Source organism: Suricata suricatta, chromosome 5, assembly GCF_006229205.1.
Source record: "Suricata suricatta isolate VVHF042 chromosome 5, meerkat_22Aug2017_6uvM2_HiC, whole genome shotgun sequence".
NCBI lineage: Eukaryota > Metazoa > Chordata > Mammalia > Carnivora > Herpestidae > Suricata > Suricata suricatta.
In genome coordinates, this window is record NC_043704.1 from 9473674 (window position 1) to 9481441 (window position 7768).

Genomic DNA, 7768 nt, shown 5'->3' on the forward strand with positions numbered 1-7768 from the left:
TGGTTTTCCAGTCCGATCTTTAAGAAGATAGTTCTTGAGTCCTTGAGAACGACTAGTAAAGATCAAAACATGTAGCTCCTTGATATTTACTTAGTGGTTAGTGTGTGCCAAGCACCTGCGAAGCCCAAGGACTGCCCCTTCTCTGGGAAAGGTGGTAGTCAAATAAGCACGGAAAACAGTATCCAGTGTCCTGAGCACTAGGGAGAAAAATACAGCAAGACAGGAGCTAGTCCAAAAGAAGAGGTGGTAGGGGCTGGGGGACAGCCTTCCCTGACAAAGTGACATCTGAGCTGAAAGTGAAGGAAGAAACAGAGCTCACTTCAAGAAAGGGGAGGCCGACTGGCCAAAGCAGCAGCACATGCCCACACGGGGTCCTGGACACCTGGGGGGCCCTGCCCCCCAGCTGCAGGGGCCGGTGACTGGCAGGAGTCCCGCTGCATCATTAAAACGTCCTTCATCATGGGCTCGGATCGCTCTCCCATTCCTGCCCGTGCTATTGAACTTGCTTTCTTCCTCGCCGCTCCCTATGCGCCGCATCCTTTCCACGTGGAGATCTCCGTCTTACTCAGGAGAAGCCTTCCTCCAAGCTGTGTCTCCTGGATCCTCAGGCTCCTGTCTTCAAGTTCTTCCCTCTGCACAGCTGACTCGAATACTGCTGAGTAACCGCGGGCCTTCAGGCCAATTCTTAGGTAAATTCACCTAGCTTTCCCGACGTTTGGAACTCTACCATAGAACCATTATAGGGAAATTGAAAAGGTGCGATTAGATGATAATATGTTCAAAAGAGATCCTAATAATTTTCCTACCATTGCTATTTTGAAAAAACCGTTTACAAAATCTTCTGTATCACGGAAGTAATGTCATTCGGTAATCAATGCGTTTGATGTAAAGATGAAGTTAAAAAAAAAAACCACCACTGACATGACAGTTGTTCTTTTTAAGGAGAAATGGTCAAATGAGAACAAATTTTCCAGCGCACAGAACTTGTCTTAAAGACTAGAGTCCTATTTATACCCAAATAAACTTTAACTCAAAGTTTACTGTCAAAAGGACTCAAAAATGAAACCAAAAATTTGACCTTCAATAAGCAACGCCAAAACCTACTCCATTTCATGGACTCTGCGTTCCCTTTAATGAAAACGTATGTCTACGTCTGCGAGCCTACTCTAGAGACGACAGAAGATCCCCCGCCAGGCCCCAGCTCCCATCAGGACACGCACGGCAGGCTGTGCGGCCAGCCAGGCCCCAGGCCCAAGTTCGGCACGGTTACACGGCACCACGCAAACACCTCAGGAGACAAATATGTTTCAGATTATTAGTCTGATAAGCATACAGGCTGAAAATAAAGAGAATATGAGGTTTTTCAGGGAAACACAAAGACACCCCGTCACATGTTCAGCTGCCTTATACTTTCCAAGCCACGTACTGTGATACAACCTTTTCCTTTCCAGGGGCACACCTTCTGGCATCGCCCTCTCCCACTGCCCTATTCTGAAGCTCATCTTTAACGGCGCTACACATGATTTCCACCCGTCCTTAACGGGAGCCTGCCTACACTCGTAATTCCAACTTCGGTTCCTCAACAGTTCCTTCAGGCCGTCGGGACGAAACGTTCTCAACCGAACCGTTCTCATCCCTGTACCAGAGCTCGAGCCTCTCTTCCATCTCCACAAACTGGGCCGCACTGCTGTTTGAAGACAGCAGTGTTCACTTGTTCTGCTGAAAATTAAATAACTGAGAGTTTTTATGGTGCTCCAAACGTGGCTCTCCCATCTGACTTGTCTTTCATGCCTGTTCACCCAGATCGAACGAGCCCCCCTTCCAGGCCTTCCCTACACGTCATCTCCCTAACCAGGCCCGGCATGACTGCCCTGCGGAAACTCCTTCAACGGCCCCAAATCAAACCCCTCACAGTACGTAAGACCCATCACTGTCCTTTCTCAGCGGGACTGTCCCTATCCTCCTCCAGCCATCTCTGTCTCTGTCTCTGTCTCTGTCTCTGTCTCTCTCTCTCTCTCTCACACACACACACACACACACACACACACACACACACACACACAAAGATATCTGGGCGCACAAATCTGTCATTCTCCAGAGTCACCCCTCTCACTTCGCCTGCTACCACAGGTCACCCACAGGACCGCCTCCCGCAGACTGTCAACTTCCTAGGTTCCACCAAGACTCAGTCCCTCCTCCTGGAGGCTCGCCCAAACCCTCAGAATTCTCACTTCTCTGTGCCCTTCAAGTCCTCCACAGTTAGCACCTCTCCCTGTCCACAGCCACGTCTCCGCTGTGATGATGGTGCCACAGCCGTGGCGACACTGCTGGCACAGGGCCCGAGCCTCACCCACCTCTGCAGCCAGACCTCCTACCACCACGCGCACGCCTCACACAGAGACCAAACGTTTACTCAAATGAAGGAGGACAGGAATCCCCTTTTACAATTTATCAAAGCACTTATAATTACAAGCATCTACAAGTTATCAAAACATCCGTTTCTCATTCAACAGAACAAAGAAATGCAGGAAAATCAGAAAATATTTTTAATTTTATGTCTGGCAGAGAAGCAGTATTTCGTTTTTTAAAGCACAAAACTCAGAGTACAACTTAAGATGTTCAAACTCACTCATAACTAAACAAATGCAAATACAAACAACTAAACATCACTACTTGCCTACTAAACTGACAAAGATTTAAAATCCTGACACCTCCAGTATTGGGAGATCTGGAAAACTGAACTCGCAGACACTGCTGACGAAGCATAAATGGGTGCTACTTTTGAGAAGACACTGTGGCGAGACACATTCAAATGTGCACATATTTGGTGAACCAGTAATTCCCCTCTGAAATACATAATCTATGGCTAGTGTTCTAGAGAACACAGTTATATGTGCAAGGCCGTACATGGTAGCACTCAAATACTCTCTAATGGAGACTGACTAAATTGGAGTGCATCCATAACATGGAGTACTCTCTAACCATTACAACAACAGAGAAATATCGGCCAATAGGGGAATACGGCCAAGACAGAGCAAGACACTTAAGATGCAAATCTGTGTGTTTGGCATGATCCCATTTGCTTTTTTTTTTTTTTTAATTTTTTTTTTTTTGTTATTTCGTGTGAGAGAGAGACAGCATGAGCAGGGGAGGGTCAGAGAGAGAGGGAGACACAGAATCCGAAGATAGGCTCCAGGCTCTGAGCTGTCAGCACAGAGCCCGACACGGGGCTCAAACCCACAAACCATGAGATCATGACCTGAGCTGAAGCCGGACGCTCAACCGACTGAGCCACCCAGGTGCCCCCCCATTTGCTTTTAATTCCAGACACTGTACACACACACATAACCATCACGATGTCTATGTACTTTAAAAAGATAATAATAAATAGGCTCAAAGGTGCCTGGCTGGCTCAGTCAGTGGAGTATGCAACTCCTGATCTTTGGGAGTCATGAGTTCAAGTCCCACAATGGAGGTAGAATTTACTTAAAAAAATACTAAATTTTAAAAAGTAATAGGATTACAGTGAACATACAGCCTTGAGACCACACATCTAATGACTGTTTAATACATAATATAGGGGCGCCTGGGGGGCTCAGTTGGTTAAGTATCCAGCTTCACCGCAGGTCATGATCTCACGGTTCGTGGGTTTGAGCCCCGAGTCGGACTCTGTGCTGACCGCTCAGAGCCTGGAGCCTGCTTCAGATTCTATGTCTCCCTCTCTCTCTGCCCCTCCCCTGCTCACACTGCCTCTCTCTGTCTCTCAAAAATAAATAAAAAATGTAAAAAAAAAAAAAAAATTAGAATACATAGTTGCACACATACACACAGGACATTTCTGGTAAGAAAACAACTACTACCTACAGAGCATGAAGTGGGGGCAGGGGGGATACGACACCATTCCAGAGGGCTTGAGTTTTTTTGTTTTTAATCACAAGGACATTATTCCTTGGTGATCTTTAAAAACTAAAATTCCGTAGGCCGTCAGAACAGTTCCTTATATGTCTGATACAGTATAAGACTGCTTAAAAGGAATGATGAACACTGAGAAAACCAAGCCTTCTACTCCCAAGAGTTACTCCATCAGGTGAGTCTTGAGCAAAATCATCCAGTTTCATTACCAACATCCCTACTGCCAGGAGGCCAGAAGTCGGCCAACACTACCAAGCTCTGGCCACCAGAAAAGCCTCCATCAGTCTTTCCAGGACTTTACCACAAGCGGACATTTCTCAAAACCCTGCCCTTCATTTCCCTCGGGCAAGGACACACGGGCCCTGCTCTCCCCTCCCCTCCCCTCCCACGAAGCGCTCTCATTAGTGCAGGTGCTAATCTCCGATTTTCCAAATGACAGCCAGCTAATTCATAAAAATAAAGTGTTACCTTGATATACAGATAAAAGACATTCCTCTGGGAATATTTCCATTTTAAATCAGGGAATTCAGCTCTTTGCTAAATCTAAAGGAATGAGTTCAACAGTGATAAATGCAGATTTGGAAAAGAAAGTAGTAACTTGGGAACAAGACCTACTTAGTTCCTTCGATGCGCGCACGGCAGGCGCCTACCCACCCTCCCCTCACACTGCAGGTGCACGACCCTGTCCACTACAGCACGGAGAGAACCCCTTCTGTAAGACCTCAACTTCCCACCTTTAAAATCTTCATTTGACTCCCTCTATTTGTTAAAATGACAATTAAGTGATCTGACTGTTCCCAGCAATGAGCTCACACATTAAAAAAAAAAAAACCAAACTATCTGAGAATGACCTGTATCCCTATAAAATCCCCATGCAATGTACTTGGTCCTCTCCTGTGTTTGTATAAAGAAGAACGAACCAGGAGTCAGGAAAACACACATGAGCCCTACGGACCAGCTTATTCTGGGGTACTGGTTAGTCATTTAGCTTCTTTACACCCATTTCCTTCTTTAAAATGAGGAAGATGAACTCTATGAATGTTTCTCAAAATGTTTCTACTGTACCAGGATTACCTGGAGACCTAACTAAGAAAACAGATTTCTGGGGCGCCTGGGCCCCTCAGTCCACTGAGCTTCTGAATCTTGATTTTGGCTCAGATCATGATCTCACAGTTCATGGGATCGAGCTCCATGCCTGGCTCTCCTCTCTCTGCCGCTCCTGTGCGCGAACACTAGCTCTAAGAATAAATTCAAGGACGGACAAACAGAAGCAAGGACAGAAGGACAGAGCTTCCAGAGCACCACCCCAAACCTACAGAAAGAGAAATATCTGCGCTTGGGAATCTTCCAACTCTCCAGAAGCCTGTCGGAGAACCGGTAGTCTCTCAAATCTCCACCAGGTCTAATAATAACACTCTAGAGTTCAAAGGAATCCTAGATCCTCTTTGTTCAAACCCACAGAAACTTAGGAGGAACATACTTGGATAGTAAATGTATTTCTAAACATCACTGCTATCACCCTTACAACTTCGAGGACTCAAACATTTACTGAAAACCTGACAAGACACAAGTGTTTTCCAACCTTGCTTGCTGAGGGAATGAGAATGAAAAGATAGCATAGAAATATATGCTAGGAAACTGTTAAAAGAAAACCCACAAGCTGACTCCAAATACCGGTTACATAAAATCTTGCCACAGCAATCAAGAACCATGATTCTATTAGAAAATCGTGTCGGTAAAATAAGGTGCTATTCAGAGCCAAAATTCCTTCACTACTAAAAGTTCAGCTACATTGTTTCTAATCTGACCATATATGTGTATAGTACAGACACTAAATAGTGATCTGTTTAAATTTGCACGCCACAGTTCAAAAGATTGACGACCAAATATGGAAAGTAAGTCTTACTAATTAGTGCAGTAAGTGGTCTTTTCAAGGTTTATTTCCATATGTTTCTTCCAAGACATTTAAAAGTGTGACAGGAAATGCTTCCTAATCCCCCATTCCCTTCTTCAGTAGAAACATTTTCAACCAACCAGCTACCCTGCCAGAGACCACATATCCAAGCCTCCTTTCCAGCTGTATGTGGCCACCTGACCAAGTTTCGACCAATAGACGTGAACCTAAGTCATGTATGCAACTTCTAGGCTCGTCTTTAAAAGGAGCTGTGCTTTCCCCACATCTGTTCCCAGACGGTGGATGTGGTGGGCAGTGGTGTTCTATCATACTGAAAATGGTGCTTCCCTAAGCACAGGGAAAGAGCCAAGGTCCCTCTACCAGGGAGCCACTACATTAGCCTTAAATTTACTTCCGGGAAAGAGAGAAAATTTTGTTTAAGCTACTGTATTTAATCAGAAGAAAGGCCCAAACTTGTATTCTAATTAATGCACGTAGAAAGTTTAAATCTATAACAAATATTAATAACTACTTACTAATTCAGTAAAGCTAAAACTCTAATTATAAATTCTTGGGTAACCCCACTACTGAAATTACTGCTCCTGTACCAACGTGCGTTTAAATGGCACTTTACACTTTTGCAAAGCACCTCATCCCACAGTCTCAAACTCCCGGGTAGGGCCCCTTGGCACTGTGCACATGTGGCATATAAAACCCTAACGCTCACAGAACCTACTTTGCCCAAGATGACACAATTATGGAGTGGCACCAGGGCAGGATTCGGCAGATAGGGTTCTCATTCCATCCTCTGTGCGACCGACATTGATCTACCCCCGCTGGACTGGAAGGGTGAACAAAGAACTATCCCCGTACAGGTGGACGTTGCCATCTCATGGACAGAAGAAGAGACAGACGTTAAATAAGTAGAACTGTGAACACACATGAATAATTGTACAGCCATCTGCAATAAGAGCTGTTAAAAAAAAAAAAAAAAACCAAAGGCAGAGTCCTCTAAGAATGCACAGCCAAGGAACCCTACCTACACTGGGGTTTGGGGGAAGCCTCTCAGAAGAAGTAGTATTTATCCTGGGACCATAACCGCGAGTAGGAATGGAGAGGAGGATAAAGACTAGAAGAGAGAGAAGGCTTTTAAGAAATGCGGATATGTTGTCCCAATCTTCGCAAGGGCCCTACGGGAGGTTCCACGAGCCCCACGTCACAGAGGAAGAAACCAACGCTTAGCAAACGGCCACGGCCACGGCCACGGCGCGAGCGGCAGGCCCTGCGGAGCCGCGGAGCCTGCGGCCGGCACGGTCTCACAGGCCCGACCTCTCTCCGCAGCACCACGCCGCCTCGACGGCCCTCTGCAACTAGACGTTATGCACACCTTGGATGGTGTCAGAGGATCTTTTTCCCAAAATCTGTATGCCAGGATGCGAACCCTAGCCACAAATATCCATAAAACTTAAAAATAAAATCAACTCTTGTCATTGGAAACTTGATATACTTAGAAAAATTACAGGGTTATTTAATGAACAGGGATGTTATGTGAAATAAAGGGGACGCTGAAAACCAGATTCGTTCCAAGTTAAACCAGTTCCCTAAGCTCCTCCCCACTGATTTACACAAGCGCTTTAATTATGGAAACAGAAAATACACAAGAATTCAAGAGTAAAAGACCGTTTAAAGCTATCATACCCTATATATTACATATGAGCATATGTCCCTCACACAAACAAAAAATAAGTATCTTGTCAAAACGTGAGCAGTACTATAAACTTTCCCAAATCCCCCTCTAGGGGCACCTGGGTGGCTCAGTTAGGCGCCGACTTGGGCTCAAACCTTAAAATCACAGTTTGTGAGTTCGAGGTGGGCATCGGGCTCTGTGCTGACAGCCCAGAGCCCAGAACCTGAGCTTAGAGCTTCAGAGTCTGTGTCTCCCTCTCTCTTTTGCCCCTCCCC